Source organism: Bos grunniens, chromosome 10, assembly GCF_055505025.1.
Source record: "Bos grunniens cultivar Pamir isolate PY7600 chromosome 10, Bosgru_T2T1.0, whole genome shotgun sequence".
NCBI classification, from domain to species: Eukaryota; Metazoa; Chordata; class Mammalia; order Artiodactyla; family Bovidae; genus Bos; species Bos grunniens.
Window position 1 is genome coordinate 17477306 of NC_141174.1, and position 19986 is coordinate 17497291.

Sequence of the window (19986 nt, forward strand, 5' to 3'; positions counted from 1 at the left end):
AATAACATATATCAAGAGCATAGTATAGTGTCGGACACTTGGCACAACTAGTAGCCGTCATTACTTTCCTTATCTTGGAACGTGAAAACTGCTTTATAAACGCCTCTCTTCCCAGATTCTTGGCTTTGTACATTGTAATTTTGTTCTCTTTTCAAGTTTTCTAGATAAGCTCCTTTTGAAAAATGCTAGCCATGTCTTGGCTGAACTTTGGGAAAATGAACATGTCTAGCCCTAGAACAGTGGGTGAGGGCTGCCCTTTGAACCTGGTCAGCATGGTGGCAGCTGGAAAGCTGGGGAAACTGAGGCAGGTGGTGATGGGAAGATGAGAAGCCAGCTACTCGGGTTGGCGGGGGACCATTTCAGATTCTGCTCTCTTCTCTCATGGGGACATGAACCCATAGTCTTGCCTCCCCAACAAATGATAAGCCCCTTTGGTTAAAATTCTTAAGTACCCTCTGCCTCCGTTTCTCCATCTGTACAATGGGTGTCAGCTACTTAGGGCTGTTACGGGGATTCAATGAGAGAATACACACAAGTGCTTTACCACAAAGCCTGGCAATAGTGTGCACTCAAAACTATTTGCTTTTCCTCTTTTACAGCATGGTGATGCTGAGCATCGCTGGGCATGGAGTGAGGCCCCTGCGTCGTGGCTTCCATTCCCGGTAGTGTCTGCTCTGATTCCCTGCAGTCTGCTCTAAGTTCAGCCACTCACACCCCCAGCCTTGTTGACCCAGCTGGGAGGCGATGTTGAAAGCAGGTGATGCTGTCTGTTCAGAGACTCTGAACTGCTTCTGGACCTTGTGTCAGCAGTGTTAAGGGAGCCAGATTACAGCCACACTTAATGAGGAAAACAGGCGCTCAGTGCCTGCCAGAGGGCAACGGAGCGGAGAACACCAGCCCTTCCTCTGGGGGAGATGCTGTCTGCCCCGGCTCTTGGCTGGGGTGTGCTGTGAGGTCTGGCTTCCCTCTTTCTCTTTTCTTTTCCCAACCTCAGGCCCTCACCAGCCACCATCCAGTCCAGCCTCTCTAGCTTGGAGATGGGGTCTAAAACCATGGCTAACTAAATGATTGCTGAGGTCTTTCCTTTGTTTTCTCATTAAGTCATTCCTACAGTCCTATGAGGTAGGTCTCGATATTATTATCTTTTAATTAACTCTGCCTACTGGACACCGCCTCTTGGAAGGTTCCACTGGCATGTCATACTCTACAAGTATTCATCCCATTTTTATGGAAGGGAAAGTGGAGTCTCAGAGAGGTGGTTGTGATTGGTTGTGATCTTTGCTGCAGATCTTACAGCTAAAACGGGAAGCAGCAAATTCTTTCACCTTCAGAACCTTCTCACCGGCCTGACCTGCTTGTCCTTTGGCCCCTTGCAGGGCTGCAGAGGGCTCGGCCATGCCTGTGTGCTCGGACCCTTCTGGGGGCTTGGGGTACTGCTGCTGTCTCCAGGCTGGTGGCTGCCTTTGGCACCTGTCCCAGGAATTGCAAAGGTCAGCAAGGGTCTCAGAGAGGCCAGACTCCAGGGTTAATTAGATGAGGACCAACCGGATTGGGGCAGGAAAACCCCCACTTTGGCTCAGATCCCAGACATGCACCCCATTTCCCATCACCAGGTTCTACTTCTACTTCCTCTCAGGCCCCTCCTCCCCAACCCTTTTTCTCTTGCAGCTCTTCTCCAAGGGCCAGCTGATTGCTTTCTTCTCTAGCCCATCTTTGCTGGTAGCTGCCCTTCCAGCCCGGGGCAGTGACTGTACATGTCAGGAGGCGCCTCTGTTCCCCATGGCTTGGGAAAATACCCCACAGCTGACCCTGACCCCCGGGTGGAGAGGAATGTTGAGGCCGGAGCTTGATCGGGGATGAGTGATGGGGAGGGGTCTGGAAGGGGCAGGTCAGGGATTCTGGCAGCAAGCACAGGGGGAATCTTCTGAGAGCCCCAGGGGCAGGCAAGGGACAAGATGCCATTCTTGGAGCCCATTCCTCATGACAGATGCTGGACTGGCTCCTGAGGCTCCTTCTTGAAGCATTGAGACGTGCAGTGTTCTGGGAGCCTGTCCCTAGATCACACCCGGCCAGCCTTCTCTCCAGGGAGGCTGGGATAGGTGCCCAGAGTTAAGAGAGAGGATACTGGGGGAGTGGATGACTGTCAAGACTCAACTCTTCTCATCTGAAAATGCCAAGTAGAGCTGGATCAGTGGTTTCCAAGCTGCTTCTGATAAGCTGTGTGGTTCCTCTGAGATGCCTTGGAGGCTACAAGGCAAGGGGATGAGTGTGTGCTGGGGTGCAGGGAATCAGGACTGGGCTGCTTTTCAGCTGGAGTGGCTCCCCAGTTTCAGTGTCATCACTGAGCTGGCCCATGAGGCCCTGGTGGTCTGGTGCCTACATCCCTTCATCTTCATCTGAGCTACCCTGCTTGCCTGGCTCCACCACAATGATCTTCTACGACTTCCTCCAACACAAGCATTTTCTTGCCTCTGGGATTTTTCTTGTAATGTGCCTTATCTGGACCATCTTCCCTCTAGCTCTTTGCTTATTTCCTACTTCTTTGGGGATGCCTTCCCCAATGTCTCTCAACTCTGTGATAGGCCACCTAGCTGCATATACCTTTTTCATAGCTCTACTTCAGTTGTGACTCATTATTGATCTACTTACCCAATTATTTGTTCAGTGTCTGCCTCCCCCACTAGACTGTAAACTCAGGAGGTTTGTGAGGGTTGGGTCTGTGCTGCTACTGCCATGGTCCCTAGCACAGTGCCTGGCACACAGTAGCCACTCAGTAAGTGTTTGTTGAATGCTGAAATACTGCACAAAGGTTCTTGCTACTTTTTGAAAAAGTTGGAGAAGCACAGACCTACAATCTCTAGGCCCTGTCCAGGGTTGCATTTATATCTTTAAAACTTAGGTGCTGTTACTTTCACCACCAAAACACAATATTTAATGGGCCCTTCCCATTAGAACCTTACCTGGCTTGTTCTTAACTTCCAGGGTACTCAGAAGGGAATGATGCGGACAGTAATGGCAAGAAAAATAAAGGAATCCCAAGAAAGGCAAGGTAAGAGCCCCCCTCCCCTAAAACCAACACTGGAGAAGCAGGTGGGGGTGGGGAGGACTGCCAGGTACAGAACCCAGTATTGAGTCCCAGGGCACACCTGTCAAGCTGCCTGGTGGGGTAAGGATGGGTAGCCGCTCAAGCCATAATGACCACAGCTCTCAGGCCAGCTGTTTGCTTGCCTTTGAATTGGTGGCTGACCCTATGCTGTCCCCAGCCTGTTCCAGGCAGTTGGGGAGACTTCCAAGCATGTCTTTTGCAGGCCAGATGTGTGTCCACTGGCTGTGAATTCTTGCATGGGGAACAGGTGGGTGGTAATGATTCTAGCAGGAGAGCTGAGCGTGACTGGAAGCTAAGGAGACAATTCTATCAAGCTGTCAAGAACAGAAAAACAGCGTTCTTTCTCTGTACTTGCTTATACGGGGGGGAGAAGGAGATGGAATCCAGGGCTGGAGAAAGAGCCTTGGCCCCCATGGCAGATTCTGGAGTCTCCTGCAATTTCCCATACCCCACCCCACTCATCTCCCTCCTCTGTAAATCGACATGCCATGTGTAGTGAACATCTGTTGTATGAATATGCCCAGCACTCCTTCTCCTTCCTTGGATAAAGGAAACTCAATTTTCTTTTAGGGAACTCTGCCTTGCCAATTCCAGGCATTCCTGGTGGGGCTGTCAGCCAGGGGGACCCTCCCAACCATCCACCTCAAAGGGTGGGCACAGGATCCCAGACACATCCAACAAACTCTCTCCTAGGGAATTTGAATCTGGGATGGAGTCACTACTGACCACAGAAGGAAACTGGCTTAGAGCCACCCTGGCTTCTATATCTTCCCTGGTCCCTGGCTTCCCAGGCCTGGTTGTTGAACACCTCCTTCAGAACCCTTCTCTTTTGAATAAATTCTTTCCCCCACTTAAGTTTACTGGAGTCAGCCCCTAGAACTTACAGTCAAAGCTGATGTGTAGCCCATATGCTTGTATCCCTTGTTTTCTAGCCTCTCCCCTTCGTCTTGACCCACCTGCAGACCCATTTTCACTTTCCACACCCTGAAAACCTTAGTATTTCCAAACCATTTCTCCTATCCAGGTCTGCTCTCAGGAAAGAGTCTACACCCATCATTACACTTCAGAGTGAATGAAAACATTGTTTTGCCCTTCTAGGGGAAGATGGATTTCCAGCTCTGTGTCTAAATGTTCACTGAGTGCCTTTGTCTCTTGTTTCAGGAATGAGAGGTACTCATGAAGAGGTGGGAGAGGCACTTTGGGGACAGAGTGGGCCTTCCCCCAACACCCTGAAATGGGTCCTGACCACTCCCCACCCCACACACATCACTTGCATGCGGTGGGAATGGCTTTCTCCAGCAGTTGCTTACATCTTGATAATTGCGAAGCTGCTCTGATACTTGTTAAATTTCTTTCCCACTGCAGTTACCTGCTTCAAGCTGTAAGATCTTAATTCAGTGCAACTGAGCACTTAACAGTGTTCAAGACCCTCAACCGTTCCTATCCAGGATACAAATATGCTTAGTTGATGTTCGTGGTCTTGTTGAGCAGACTCTACCCCACCATGTCTCCTACAGGAGCTGAGTGCTGCTAGAGAGCTGAGTCAATTGCCCTGGGACCACAAAGAGAGAGGGCAGCAGAGAGGAGGGTCCTGTCATCTAATCCACCCAACTTTTCTCACTTGGTGTGTGTATAAATAGGATTCTTTGGTTGCAAGCAACAACAAGGACTCTGACTAATTTATACATTAAAAAAAAAAAAGAATAGAGTTACCGGAAAGATTTTAGGAGTAAACAGAATAGAAGAACTGAACAGATAAGTATCGAAAAGGTCAGGAATTCAGGCAGCAACACGGTTCTCATGCCCAGAAACTCCTTCAGAGTATGTCTGTTTGGGGAGCTGAGATTGTGTTCCAGTTATAAAGTGTGGGTCTCTGGGTCAAATCATGAGAGAGAATCTGATTGGCCAATTTGGGTCATGTGACACATTGCAGGTATTGTGATTGGCTGCCCCATTGGAATGATCTATAGAAGGTGGAAGGACAGTTACCTAAAGGAAAATGGATGCTGATACCAGAATAAGAGAGAAGGGATGCTGGGTAGATGAAATGACTAAGCTAGAGGGTAATTGATACCTTCTCTGCTGGATCCACTGTTTGACTTGGATTGTTCCCATGACAACCACCAGCTGAGCAAAAGGCTATATAATCAATGAAAATCACTTTGCACAGAGCAGATGCAGTCTCTTCATGCTGCAGGTGGATAAACTGAGGTCTGGAGACAGGAGATGCCTCGACTGTAATTTGCAGCCAGTGCTGAACCAGGAGCACACAGAAAGTCAGCCTGGACCCCTAAGCTTCTGCCTCTGGTAGAAGTTTTCACACCAGCAATGGAGTAGGGGTGAAGGTCCCTGTGGATGCCATTGGGAAGGGTCCTAGGATCCTGTATGGGAAAGGCTAAGGTGGATGCTCCATGAGTATTTGTCCCTGCCCTGGCCCCACCCTGGTGTTAGGAGGCAAAGTGGGCTCCCCCACTTCTAAATTGCATGCATGCTTAGTCGCTCAGTCGCATCTGACTCTTTGCGACCCCATGGACTGTAGCCCACCAGGCTACTCTATCCATGGGATTTTCCAGGCAAGAATACTGAAGTGGGTTGTCATTTCCTCCTCCAGGGGATCTTCCTGACCTAGGGATCGAACCCACGTCTCTTGCATCCCCTGCATTGGCAGGCGTATCCTTTACCACTGAGCCACTTGAGAAGCCCATGTCCAGGGTTCAAACAGACATGCCAGTGTCGAGTCTCCCTATCCTGGATCCCTGCAAGATGGACCTGTCTGGGGCTGTGTCCAGCTTCTGGCTTTGGTGGGGCTTTCTGAGCTGGCCTTGGGGTTCCCAAAGCGACCCTTCATCCAGGGCCTCTGGACGGTCCACTGCAGAGAATGCCAGGCTCAGGCTCAGGCCTCTGTCCTGGCCTTGCCCCTCTCTACTCAGCCTCGCCAGGTCCTTGCAGACCCAGACAAGGCTGGTCCCCCTTGGTGTTTACAGTCTGTGAATACTTGTGGCCATTTCTGCCGCCCAGGAGGACTGGGAGGACTCATCCATCCTGACTGCCCTTATTAAGTCAGTCGACCGTCAGATTTGCCTCCGTTCAGCTACAGCTGACGACCGCCCTGGGGCCTCTTCCCTCCCCATGGTTGGCAGGATGCCTCTGCAGCCCCTTGGCTCTCTCTCCCCCTCATGCCCCCGCAGCTTGGCATCTTTCTAATCCCCTTTCCCCCAGGAGGTCTCATTTCAGCCTCTCCGATCTGCCTGCACCTCCTAAGTCCCTTCTCCTGGAAGTTCCAGGTTCCAGCTTGAGAATTCAGGGTGTGGAGAGGGGTTGGGCCCTGTGCCCACCCTGCTCGGCCCTCTCCCATCCAGCTGGCATGGGGAGGCCCTTCCCTTTGCTGGCCTTCACATGCTGGGCCATTTCCTCCTGCTTCCAGCTCATTAGCGCAGGTACGCCAGGAGCCAGACCTGTCTCCTGCCCAACCCTCGGCTTAGGGGTCTGCTCCTGCCTGGGCGGTTCCTTCCTGCTCCCCTGGCCCTGGGTTCTCACCCAGTCTGGAGCACTTGGCACTCAGTGTACAGGCCTCTCCCCTCCCCCACCCCATAGTTTCTCTCTCTGGTTTTCCATGGCCTGGCTCTCTTTCCAGGGTCTGGAAATGGGGAAGCCTTTCTGTGGGGATCCTATGGATCCAGCCCAGTCTTCCTCAGCCAACATGGAAGCAGCGTGAAAGTCCAGGGGCAGGTTTTGTTGGGGTGAACGTAAGAGGTCATGACTCCTAGGGCTGGATAGGACTGCCTCCAGCCATCTAGCCCTTCCATTGTCTTCTGGAAAAAACATTAAACCATCCCAATCCCTTAGCACTTTGGGGCAGTTCTCCTTGTATTTCAGAATGAATAGACTATGGGCTCTGGGAGGGGACCTGGCATGTAGAAGATGCCCCACAAATATTTTCTGGGCAAATAAATCACCTCTTGAGTGTCTGTTTTGGTGAGCAGGCAGTAACACAGTTTGTCATCTGCTCCAGGGGCTGTTAAGTAGGACTCCTTCCCCTTTGCAATGGAATCAGAGTTCACGCTGGAGTAATGCCAGCAGCTATGGTCATGGTCACTGGCAACGGGGGCCATACAGAAGCTCCATACAGATTTCCAAGTCCTTTGAAAATAAGGCTCTTCCAACTTCTGGGTGCTGGCTTTTTATTTCTATGTCACGGTGGCCATTCCTGGTGGGTGACTAGGAGTATCAAACAAAGCCCTGATTAAGAAAGCTTCATTCAATTCTTCTTGAGCCCACTCATATGATGGGTTCACTTTCTCCTTCCCATATTTTACCTCTGGGGGTGTTGGATAACAGTGAGGCAGAGACACAAAGGCAACTATGGGATTGGCCTTTTGGCACTTTTTAAAATGAGCACTGGTCCTTTCTGGCAGTTCAGCTTATCTCCCCTGGTCTCCCAGGATTACTCAGTTCTCTGAACTAGCTTTGGTGAAACCTGCTGTTGTATGACCACTGACCTCTGAGCTCAAGAGAACTCTCAGTGGCTGAAGAACTCTTGGACAACAGCAGTTGGGTGCCTGGGGTTTCAAGAGTCAGAGCCACTTTCCAAAGTGGCTCTTCCCAAAGGTCAACTCTCAGTGTCTGAGATGAGGAGCCCAAGGCCAAGAGTGGAGAGGAGGCCTTGGGCAAAGAGAGGTGATAAAGTCTTTGGAATACCCTGGGTCTTTCAAACATGCTCCTTAGAAGTCTTCCTCCCGTGTAGAAATCCTTCCTAAATGCCCATCCAGCCTCTCTCTGAATATTTCCACTGTCAGAGAGCACATCACTCAGCAACGGGATCTGCGCTGTTGTTAAACATCTCTAAAGGTTGCATTTACTGTTGAGTGGAAATCTGTTTCCCGTTTTCCATGTTCCTGTCTCTGGATCTGGAACAATACTGTGAACCCTACTATGACAGATAAGAGTCTCAACCTTCCATTGTATGTGATTTCTCAGTAGTTTTGACTAGAGTTGAACTAACCATGCTTTCCTTCTTTGAATCTTCTCTTCCCTTGGGTTCTGTATCACTTCCTCCTTCCACTTTGAATAATCCTTTATTATTTCCCTTGTAGGATTATTCTCTTTCCCCTAACCTAAAAAATACTAAATCTTTAACTCAAAAAATAACATTATTGAAGCATATTTTGTCATCATGTAATTCACCGTGTTTAAGTTTACAATTCAATTGTTTTTTAGTAAATTTACCAAGTTGTACAACCATTACCATTAATCAAGTTTAGAACATTTTTATCTCCCCAGTAAAACCTCTTGTGCTCATTTACAGTTGATATCCTTCCGCCTACTCCCACCCCATCCCTTGAATCTACTGTCTCTATAGCCTTGGCCTTTTCAGATATTTCATATAAATGCAATCATAAAATATATGGCTTTGTGACTGGCTTCTTTCACTGAGCATAATGTGGTTGAAGTTTATCAATGCAGTAGTTGAAGTTCATCCATATATTGGTAATTCATTTCTGTTTATAGTATTTCTTTGTATGGATATACCAAATTTTGTGTGTCCATTCACCAGTCTGTGGGCATTTAGACAATAGGTAACCTTTGGTTTTTATGAATAATGCTGTTAGGTCTGTTTTATTCATGTGGTTGGGGTAGGGAATGGCAACCCACTCCAGTATTCTTGCCTGAAAAATTCCATGGACAGAGGAGTCTGGCGGGCTATAGTTCATGGGGTCGCAAAGAGTCGGACACGACTGAGCCACTGAGTACATTCATGTGTAAGTCTTGGTGTAAATATATTATAATCCTTAACTCTTCTCGCTCCTAAGGTAGTCTCTTCCAAATCTACAATTCTAAAGCCCGCACCCACAGCCTTTTTCTCCTGGGCACACAGTTAGAATACATTTTCCAGCCTTCCTTGTTGTGGTAAGGTACCACCTTGTGATTGAGTTCTAGTCAATGAAATGTGAGCAGAATGATGTTTACTTCTTCCAGACACTACCTTTAGAAAACCTATGCTATCCTCTGCACTTTTCTCTCCTTTCATTTATTGGCTGAATGACAAGGAGGAAGAATCTCCATATTGGTGCTCCATGATGGAAGGATAGCCCTACATGACCATGTGGATTAGAGCCCCACTTCACATGGAACAACAGACTGGTTCCAAATAGGAAAAGGAGTACGTCAAGGCTGTATATTGTCACCCCATTTATTTAACTTATATGCAGAGTACATCATGAGAAACGCTGGACTGGAAGAAACACAAGCTGGAATCAAGATTGCTGGGAGAAATATCAATAACCTCAGATATGCAGATGACATCACCCTTATGGCAGAAAGTGAAGAGGAACTCAAAAACCTCTTGATGAAAGTGAAAGTGGAGAGTGAAAAAGTTGGCTTAAAGCTCAACATTCAGAAAACAAAGATCATGGCATCCGGTCCCACCACTTCATGGGAAATAGATGGGAAAACAGTGGAAACAGTGTCAGACTTTATTTTTCTGGGCTCCAAAATCACTACAGATGGTGACTGCAGCCATGAAATTAAAAGACGCTTACTCCTTGGAAGGAAATTTATGACCAACCTAGATAGCATATTGAAAAGCAGAGACATTACTTTGCCAACAAAGGTTCGTCTAGTCAAGGCTATGGTTTTTCCTGTGGTCATGTATGGATGTGAGAGTTGGACTGTGAAGAAGGCTGAGCGCTGAAGAACTGATGCAGTCCTTGGACTGCAAGGAGATCCAATCAGTCCATTCTGAAGGAGATCAGCCCTGGGATTTCTTTGAAAGGAATGATGCTAAAGCTGAAACTCCAGTACTTTGGCCACCTCATGCGAAGAGTTGACTCATTGGAAAAGACTGTGATGCTGGGAGGGATTAGGAGCAGGAGGAGAAGGGGACGACAGAGGATGAGATGGCTGGATGGCATCGCTGACTGGATGGACGTGAGTCTGAGTGAACTCCGGGAGTTGGTGATGGACAGGGAGGCCTGGCGTGCTTCGATTCATGGGGTCACAAAGAATCGGACATGACTGAGCGACTGATCTGATCTGATCACATGAATAAAAATAAACTTACTCTCATGGGATTGTTTGTTATTGCAGTTAACCTGTTATGACTAATGCAAACAGAGAACAACTGAATCCCTCTCTTACCTGACAATCCTGCAACAGTTGAAAGTTGCCAGACTCTTCAACAAGATTTCTCTTCTCCAGTTTCTCAACTTTTCCTTCTAGGTTATTTTTATCTTCATTCAGGTCATCCTCTCCTAGATACATTTCAGGGCTGTAATAAGCCATTTAAGACATGGCAGAAGAGTTAAGCACAGAATTGCCATTGTGTTATAATAGTTTGGAGTACACTGATACCCTTCCTGTACTGAGCCCTGGATTCTACCCAAGACGGTACTTGACCTTTTAGAAGTTTACATTGTTGGTTTATTTCAAACCAGTGGTAAACTAGGATATTCCTTTTCAATCGTCCCTGCCCATCCCCACCCAACCCCACCCCCCAAATAAAGTCGTTTCACATGAACTGCTACTGAAACATCTCTGTTGTTCTCTAATTACTGCTTTTTTTGGACTAAGATGCAAGACTTTTTCACTTATCTCTATTAAATCTCAACTTGTCTGTATCAGTATAAATCTTGCTTCTATCGTTTATTCTTCCAGTTCTATGTCATGTGATAATTTGATAAAAATGCTTTTTCTGACTTCATCCAAATTGTGAGAGGTCTCGTACAGGTCCCAGGCCTGTCTCATGTGCTACTGTAGAGCTCAAGGACCTCCTGTTCATTCTTCGATGTGGGGAATTATCGTTTCCCATATAACTGCCTTACTGGAGGCTCCATATTTTCCCCAACCTATCCACATTGAATAGCTCTTGAATTTCATTTGACTATCATTCAGAAACCTGGCGAAATTTCTCTGATCAGGAACTTCATTGAAAATGGAAATGGATTAGAATCTGATGTGGTTTAATTTTTGCAAACTTGACTCTGGTAACCATCACTGTGCTTCTTTCTCACTGTCCTTTCCACCTGAGACTTGTCCTGTCTTACAGACCCTGCTCAGATAGAATCCTCTCTGGGAACTTCCCTGACCAACTGTCCCATATTTCCAGCTTGGGGTGCTTTGTCCTGGGTTCAATTGCTCTCTGAGATGATCGCAATCACAGCACTTACCATGATAGGTGTTTCTGCCTTTCCTTCTACACTGGAAGCTCCTTGAGGATGGGGACTAAGCTTTATCCTTCTTGGTGATGCTGATGCCTGACAAACAGGTGCTCAATAAAGGATGGCTGAAATGCACGGGGCACTCCCCAGCTATCTGCTTGATATCAAACACATATGGCTTACCTCACTTTGGGGCAAAGCTATGAGGGAGGCTGCAGGGTGGATGGGCTTGGATATATAGATTATGACACAGGCACGATACAAGTTCAGCAACATGAGCTCGTGGGATTATAGGAGGGATCTGAGGCCAAGGAAGAGTAAGACTGAGAGACAGAAGCCCAACTGGGGGGCTGAGTCTCCAGGGGCCCAGAGAAAGCAGGGAATCAGACAGTAGAGGTACCTGATGAAAGGGCTGGCAAAATGGGACCCAGTCAGGTTGGTGGGTCATGGCATCAGAAGGCTGGGGACCAGGCTTCACCAGTTTTATAAGGGAGGAGCCATGTGGAGGGACAGACTAGTTGGAAGCAGGGCCGGGGACTGATTTTAAGCACGGTAAATTCACTGGCTTTATATTGACTGGTGATAATTTGGGATGACGTTGGATAGGTTGAAGGAGATTAAGAGCATGCCACTTCCTCCCCACACAAATGACTCCTTGCAATTGACCAGAAGGCATCCGTTTCAGAATTCCAGATAAATAGTCTGTCCCCTTCAGGGCCACCCGGTGGTTTAGATGTGAGGAACAGGTCTAGGCACGCCATTCATCGACCCCAGCCTACCCCTCCAGCTTCATATCCTACCTTTACTCCATTCCTATCCAAACTCCAGCCACCTAAGCTACTTGTAACTCCCTTCAATAGCTCAGGTTTTGTCTTCTATCCATGACTTTCCCTATGAAGTGCTTCTTTTGGGCATGTCCCCCACTCCTACATGGTGAAATCATCCTTAGCCTTCAAGATTCAGGTCATGGGGTGGGAGGTGGGAGGAAGGTTCAGGAGGGAAGGGACATATGTATACCTACAGCTGATTCATGTTGATGTATGGCAGACATCAACACAATATTGTAAAGCAATTATCCTTCAATTAAAAATAAATAAATGTTAAAAAAAAAGGATTCAAGTCAAAGTCAGGGCTCTTTGAGAAATACTCCTGAGCCAACCCCAACTGCCTTGTCAGTGGTTTTTCTACAGTGTCCCCACCAGACTGGTAATTCCCATCTCACAGGCAATGAGGATGCCTACCCACCTCCAGTGCCTAACACAGTGCCTGGCATATACTAGGTGCTCAAAAAATGTCTGTGGAATGGGTAGGGTGCGCTTATGATGCCAGCCAAATAGGCTAAGCATTAGAAAGTAGGCAGGAGCTCAGAGGCAGCTCAGGCAGCAAAAAGAATTCCAGGTCCCACCAAATAGTATGCCTGAGAATGTCAGTATACATCGTTTTTTTGTTTTTTTGAAGTATTTATTTGGCTTCACCAGATTTTAGTTGCAGCACCCAGGATCTTTTAGTTGCAGTGTACAAACTCTTAGCTGTGGCATGTGGGATCTAGTTCCCTGACCAGGGATCGAACCTGGGCCCCCTGCATTGAGAGCGCAGAGTGTTAGCCACTGGACCACCGGAGAAGTCCCCTCAGTACACGTCCCGAGACTGAAGTTGCAGGTGGCAGAATGCAGCAGCTAAATAGGTGTGTGTGTGTGTGTGTGTGTGTGTGTGTATGAGAGAGCGAGCAAAGAGAGGGGCAGAGAGGGAGGCAAGTCCCCTGTGGAGCAACAGCTCAATCAGAAGAGGGGACTGTTTTCCCTCACTCATCACGGACGTGTCAATGTTTCTTCCTGCCATCTGGAAGAAGGGAGATGCTGACAGATTATCTCCCATACGCCTTTCTGGCCCCGAGTCCCGTCCCTCCCCACCAGCGGCCTTGGCACGTGCACCTACCCTGTCAGAGATGTTCCCAGGCCCAGAGGCCCCGCTGCTGACATGTACAGCCATTCTTGGCTTCCCTGGCCCAGACGGCCAAAAGGCTCCCAGCTTCTTGGGGGAGTTGAAAGAGAAAGGGTTGAGAGGCCTGGGAGTCAGGAGACCCTGGTTCAAGTGCTGGCGCTGCCAGTAGCCAGTCATGTGACCTTGGACAAAGCTCTCTCCTGCTTCGGGTCTCAGTTTCTTCAACCGTAATTGAAGGAATCAGCTGGCTGATTTCTCGGGGAGGGCCCCTCCAGGGTTCACATTCTGTGGATCATACCGCTTTTGGATCCACGCCCATCGCTTGTCTGTCTGCTCCTCAAATCAAACTCTTAGTGTTGACAGGGAATTTGAGTTCATCCAATAAAACCCTCTCTATCATACATGAGGAAACTGAATCTGGGAAGGGCCAAGGGCAGAACAGGGAGACACTGGGGGCAGAGGCAGGATGAGAATCAGGGTCTGTGCTCCCTGCTGTGACCTGACTTTATCCTTTCAGGACTGCCTTGTTCCCAGGCTGCCCAGAACAGGTTGATGCCAGGCACGGAAGAGTCTTGGTCTTTTTCAGGCAGTCAGCTCAGGGCTGCTGCTTTCTGAGCCTGTCCCAGAGGCCCACCACCCTGGACCAAAGCCAGGTCTAGAGACCTGAGCATCGGCCCTCTCTGGGTTACTGACCCCAGGCAAGTCACTACACCTCTTTGGCTTTATTGTTCCATGGTTATATGGACCCCTTTGGACTGTGAGCTCTCAGAAACGAGGACTTACCTGCTGTTTTAAGCCCAGGGCTTAACTTTCAAAGTCAAGTTGCTTAGTTTAGATTTTCAAGACAGAATCTTGTATGTCCAGTAACAACCAGTGTATGCATTCAAATCAGACCACAAAAGTCTTAGGTCACTGATCATTGGTCACTTAGCCAATGAAAAGGCTGCCCCTGGGTCTCGTGTTCATCCCTGATCCAATCAGCTGTGGCCTGGAGGGCTGTGTTGGTGAACACAGTTGCTCTATCTAGAAGTGAAGCTGCTTGGTCATGTGCGACCCTTTGTGATTCCGTGGACTATAGCTTATCAGGCTCCTCCATCGTCCATGGAATTTTCCAGGCAAGAGTACTGGAATGGGTTGCCATTTCTTTCTCTAGCTGATCTTCCCAACCTGGGGATGGAACTTGGGTCTCCCACATTGCAGGTAGACGCTTTACCCTCTGAGCCATCAGGGAAGCCCAATGCTCTGTCTAGGGGTGGCACTTTAAAGGACTTCTACTCCAATCTCCTGTTGGTGAGGAAACTGGCTCAGAGAGGCTGTCACTTTAGCGAAGGACACACAACTGGTGAACGATGGTGCTGCGGAGTGGTACTTCAAAGCCCCACGTGTTTCCCACTGCTCCGGACGGATAGCAAAGAGGGCAGAGTGAGATCCAGGGGTTCAGCTGAGGGAGTGAGCTTTTCTGGACTTGGCAATGGTGTTCTGGGAAGGCTTCTTGAAAGAAGTGGGAGTTTTGAGATGGGCATTAAAGGACAGGCAGGCAAGGGGTGGGAAGAACATTCCAGGTGAAGAAAATGGCCTGAGCCGAGGAACTGGGGTAAAGGGACGTGGGTGGGAAAGTGAGGGAGTTCTGAGTGGGACTGTGTTGAGTGCTGGCAGACAAGAGGGGAAGGGGTATGAAACCCACTTGTGTGGAGGGCCTGGTAAAAAGTTTGAGCTGGATTTATGAAGTACTGGGGAGCCACTCACTGAAGATTGTTGAGCAGGTTTTTGGCCTCATCGGACCTGTGCAGCCAGAAAGAAAATACGTATGATTAGTTGTTTACACGTCTGCTTCTCCCTCACTGTTTTTTTTGGACAGAGATGGGGAGGAGTGGAGTGGAGCCCAGGAGGTGCTGGTGGCACCCGCTATCTTCAGGCCAGGACCTGAGGAGGGGTGAGAAGACAGTGGGTGGTGGCCTGGGCTTCACGACTGGAGGTGGAGGGTGAGGAGGAGTGGGAGGAGCCGGAGATGCCTCCCCTTCCTCCCTTGGCCATCCGCCTCCTCCTGCCTGAGGTCTGGTCTGGTGAGGCAGAGCACAGAGCATGCCTCTGCTGTCTGTGTGAGTTCCTGAGGAGTGAGATCTTTAATTTTTGTCTGCTGAGTCCCAGTGGGCGAGGGGCCAGCCTGTGTTACAACCTCCCAGAGGCCTCTGGGCCAAGGCACTCAGACCAAAGTGGACGGAAACGAGGAATGAGTCATGCAGACCGGCTGGGGCCCACTGGGATCTGGCTGCCCCTCCTCCGACCCCCCCAGCCTGGTGTCTGTACCCTGTCCTGGGGAGCTTAGGAGTCCAGGCCTGTCCCTAAGGGCTTGGGGTCCTAGAGAGAGGGTGGCGGGGCGGGGAGGGGCACCAGGGAAAACCTCATTGAGTATCTCGATCCTCAACATATAATCCAGAGGCAAAAGGGTATCTGAAGATGGTGGCAGAAGCTGTCATCCTTCTTTCTTTGTCTTGATGATGAACAAGTGAGCTGCTATGGACTTATATTGGGAAAGACCCCACAGCAGCCCCTGTCCTCTGTCCCCCCAAGCTCCTATCCCTTGGGATGTGACAGATGTCACTGTGCCCATCAGGAAACCAAGGTGGGGACAGGCTGGGAGACGCCAACAACCGCTAAGGGCAGTTGCTTCCTGCTCAGCTTGCCCTCAAGTTCCTGCCCACCAGTCTGGAATCCAGGGCAGGGATGCGTTGTCCTTCAGCCCACAGGGATTCTCCCTGGGGATTTGAAGAAGATATACAGTGTGTGATCTATCCCCACCTGAACAACCCCCTGGCCCCCAGGAGAGTACTGAGGCCCCTGAGGTCTTACTGGTGTTCAGTTACTAAGTCGTGTCTGACTCTTTTCAACCTCATGGTCTGCAGCACACCAGGCTTCCCGGTCCCTCACTGTCTCTCAGAGTTTGCTCAAATTCAGGTCCATAATTCAGTGATGCCATCCAACTGTCTCATCCTCTCGTCATCCCCTTTTCCTCCCGCCCTCAATCTTTCCCAGCATCGGGGTCTTTTCCAATGAGTTGGCTCTTCCCACCAGGTGGCCAAAGTATCGGAGCTTTAGTTTCAGCATCAGTTCTTCCAGGGAATATTCAGGGTTGATTTCCTTTACAGTTGACTGGTGGTCTTACTAGGGGGGATTTAAAAGAAGGAGGATTTCCAGGCTGCTCACATCATTTCTTTCTCAGGTCTTCAGAGACTCTGCTTGGAGAGAAGTTATGCTTCAGCCTTCCAGGAGTTCTAGAGCAGAGGCACCCAACCCCTGGACCTCAGACTGGTACAGCCCACAGCCTGTTAGGAACCAGACCACACGGCAGGTGATCTGGAGGTGAGCAACAGGTGAGTGAGTGAAGCTTCATCTGCTGCTCCCCATGGCTCCCCACTGGTCACATTACTGCCTGAATCAGGCACCCCTTCCCAGCCCCTAGTCCATAGGTTGGGGACCGCTGTTCTAGAGGATTCCACTCCAGATAAATAAGAAATGTGGTCTGAACTTCAGCTAAATGCACAAAGCTTTCAGATCAGCCCACCCTTGTATCAGGGATTGGAAATGAAGGGAAACGGAGTGAACTCAGTTATTTTGAAGAGCTGCCCATTTCACATCATCGCAGGACATCCTGGAGCGAGTGCAGTGTGCTGTAGTGGAAACAGCATGGACTTTGGAGCTGGTCAGACTTTTTAGTTAAATCCTGGCTCGACTCCTGGCGGTATGACCTTGAACGAGAGACTTCATCCCTCTGGGCTTGTGAAATGGGAGTTGCAATGCCTACCTCACTGGGCCACGTTGAGGCTCTGTATGTGTCACTTCTCTTTTCTGGAGAGAAAAGCTGAGATGAGCCTTACTTAGCAATGGAAAACTACTTGATGTAGGGCAAGCTTATTTCCTTCCTTCTCCTTGGTGAGGAGGAATTGGATGTACCGAACCTCACCATGGTGACTTTTGTCTGCCCTTGACCTAAAATAGACCCCTAGTTGTAAATAGGCCTGAGAAGGGTGGAATGGGCTTGATGGGGACCAGCTCGTGACAGCAACTTCATGTGACCATCAGCCCACACCCCTGCCCCCCACCACACCACAAACAGCTGTGAATGTTTCCGGTTCCCAGAGAACTGCAGCCGGAGATGCGATTCCAGAGAACTGCTCCTCTGGAAGCTGGCATCTGTATAATATTCACCAGGAAAACCAGGAGGGACTCCTTGTGTAGTCACATACTAGCTTTGTGATTCGTTTTACCTCTCTGAGCCTGCATTTCCTCATCTGTTACATTAGGAAGTAACAGTACTTATTACCAGGATTAAAGGAGAAGGACTGGAAAACACTTAGCACAGTGCCTGGTACTTTTTAAGCACTCCAGAAATATCAGCTGGCAAAGGAAGGAGCAGTAATTGACTGCCTCCCATCCCAGGGTAGATAGGGCTGGTTATCTACTTTGCCCTGAAGGTGGGGATGGCAAGAAATGCAGCATTATCTCTATTTTCAGATGGGAAAATAGAAGCCAAGCATAGCTGAGCCCTGAGCTCACCGAAGGCAGAAACGTTCACGTGTGCCCGGAGCGGGGACAGCTCTGGCAGACCAGAGCAGGGTGGTTGTGAGTACTGGGCGGGGAGCCAGGTCATGGTGTCTGAAGTGGTATGGCCTTGGCAGCCCCTGTGGGCTTTGGAGGCCTCACGCAGGAGAGAGCTGGGGCCTTTGCATGCAGCCTCCACCTTCCAGACTGGAGGCCGAGGCTGCACAGTGCTGGGTTCCAGCTGTCCAGTCTCTGGACAAAGGCATCCGAGCCCATGAGCTGCTCCCATCTGGAAGGCCGGGGGCCCAATCAACCTTACTTCAGCTGTTCCACCCACTGATTAATCAGGAAATGTGTTATTTGTTCTGAGCAGGGGAACAAGCTCTCCTAGAGAGAGGAATTCAGGACTGGAGGTCCAGTCACTTCCAAGGAAGAAAAATCCCTGGAATTCTGTTGGGAGTCTGGGTCTCAGCCAAGGGAACAGAAATTCGGTCCTCGTTTTTGGTCTTTATTTACCAAATTAGTTCAGGTTCTGGTAGCTCTCTGGCTGCCAGCATTATTCCAACAAGAAGACACGGGGAAGCAATTCAGTTGCGCTGGTGACTAGCAGACTGCCATCACCTTTGTGGCGCACGTGTCCCAGCAAACCTCTCCCCACTGGACTCTTTTTATTGACCTCTTAGGACTCTCTCTGCAGGGCTTTCCAGAGACGATTCCTTTCCCCAGACCCAAGAGATGGGTTAGTAGCCTTAGCATTGTTTTGTGCCTCTTTAGGGAGGAAGTGGGAATCAGGGATAAGGAAGCAGCACCCGGTGAGTCAGAGACCTTGCTGGAAACAGCTCCCCTTCTTTCACTGAACAGGGATGGTAGAAGACAGAAAATTCTGCTACCTCCACATCCCCTGGGAACTTCGTGGTAGGCTAGCCGGCAGGGAAGAGGCTGGGGGGTGTGCAGTGGAGGGTCTTAGGTGGGCACTGCTACAGAAATGACTGGGAAAAGTATCAGTCATTTCAGTAGTCAGGAAGACTCCTGAGGCTCAAACCCAGGGAGAAGGCAAGACGGTGCTGTCTTTAAAGCTTGGACTCGGGTGGTTGATAACCAGGATTGGAACCCTTCCTCTGCTACTTATCAGCTCTGTGATTGTGGGCAAGTCAGTACATATTCCCAGCCTCAGTTTCCTCCTTTGGGTACCTGGAAATGACAACACCTCCATTCTTTTCTTCAATGAGTCAATTTATATGCATGCTTAGCACATAAATTTTGGCAGCTTCAAAAAGGAAAAACAAAGAAAAAACTCAACCGTTTATGGGACTGGAGATTCTGAAGAGCTGTATCCACAGATTCCAGCAGTTACAAGGAAAGAGAGTGATGGGCAGTCAGTGGGAGGCAGGACAGGGGGATGGCGATGGGATGGGGGAGTAGGAGATGCCAGTCTTTACAGCAGACTAGCCTGGCTGTGGGCCCCCAGGAGAACAAGGTGGGAATTTCCAAGGACCACTTGTCCTCACCAGGGAGTGGGAGGGGCGCCTAGTGGTGAGTGAAGTGTCTGCGCGAGGGTTTTGGCTGAGGCGGAGCAGCGAGAGGCTGAATGGGCGGCAGACTTCCAGAAGTGCAGACGGAGGAGACGGAGCAGTAATAATGGCTTGGACACATGGGAGGAAAAAATAGCTCAGGGACGAAGCGGGATGCCAAGGTTTCTGGCCTTGGGAGGCTCACGGGGACTTGAGGTGAGCGCTGAGGGATGAAGAGGAGAGATCCTAAAGGAACTGGGCAGGTCATGAGGTGAGGAAAGGAAGCCAGAGCTAAAGAACTGGGTGGATGATGGGGTAAGGAAAGGGAAGTGTGGAGCTGAGGCTTTCCCATAGCTGCAAAGGAGCAGAGTCTCAGTGAGACTGCGGTGCTTTCTGGGAAGTGAGATGGCATTCATCCCAACACGCAAGTGCAGAATTCAAGGAGATCCTAAGGGCCAACCCTGCAGGCAGCAAGCACATGGACTTGGACCAGGAACCACCACCAGGAACTCAGCTCTTCTCTCTGAAAATGGGTATAATGATACCAGCCCGCCCTTCTTGACGGGATTCTTCTGTGGTTCATTCAGTTAACCATCCACTGAACATGTAATTCCTGTCTGTCTATGAGAGGCAAGCCCTGTTCTAGGTTCTGAGGAAACAGTGGTGAGCCAGGCAGGCGAGGTATCTATTCCTTTAGAGCTATCACTGTGGCTTGGGAAGTCAGACAAGACTT

At 49.5% G+C, this 19986-nt stretch overlaps 1 long non-coding RNA gene across 1 annotated transcript; it reads left to right on the plus strand.

Annotated features, from left to right (window-relative positions):
• The first annotated feature begins 599 nt into the window (after positions 1 to 599).
• LOC147364009 (uncharacterized) lies at positions 600 to 19036 on the plus strand. Its single transcript, XR_015134000.1, has 4 exons — positions 600 to 757; positions 2983 to 3049; positions 16424 to 16574; positions 17716 to 19036. It is a non-coding gene; the product is annotated as an uncharacterized LOC147364009 (long non-coding RNA).
• The last annotated feature ends 950 nt before the right edge of the window (positions 19037 to 19986 follow it).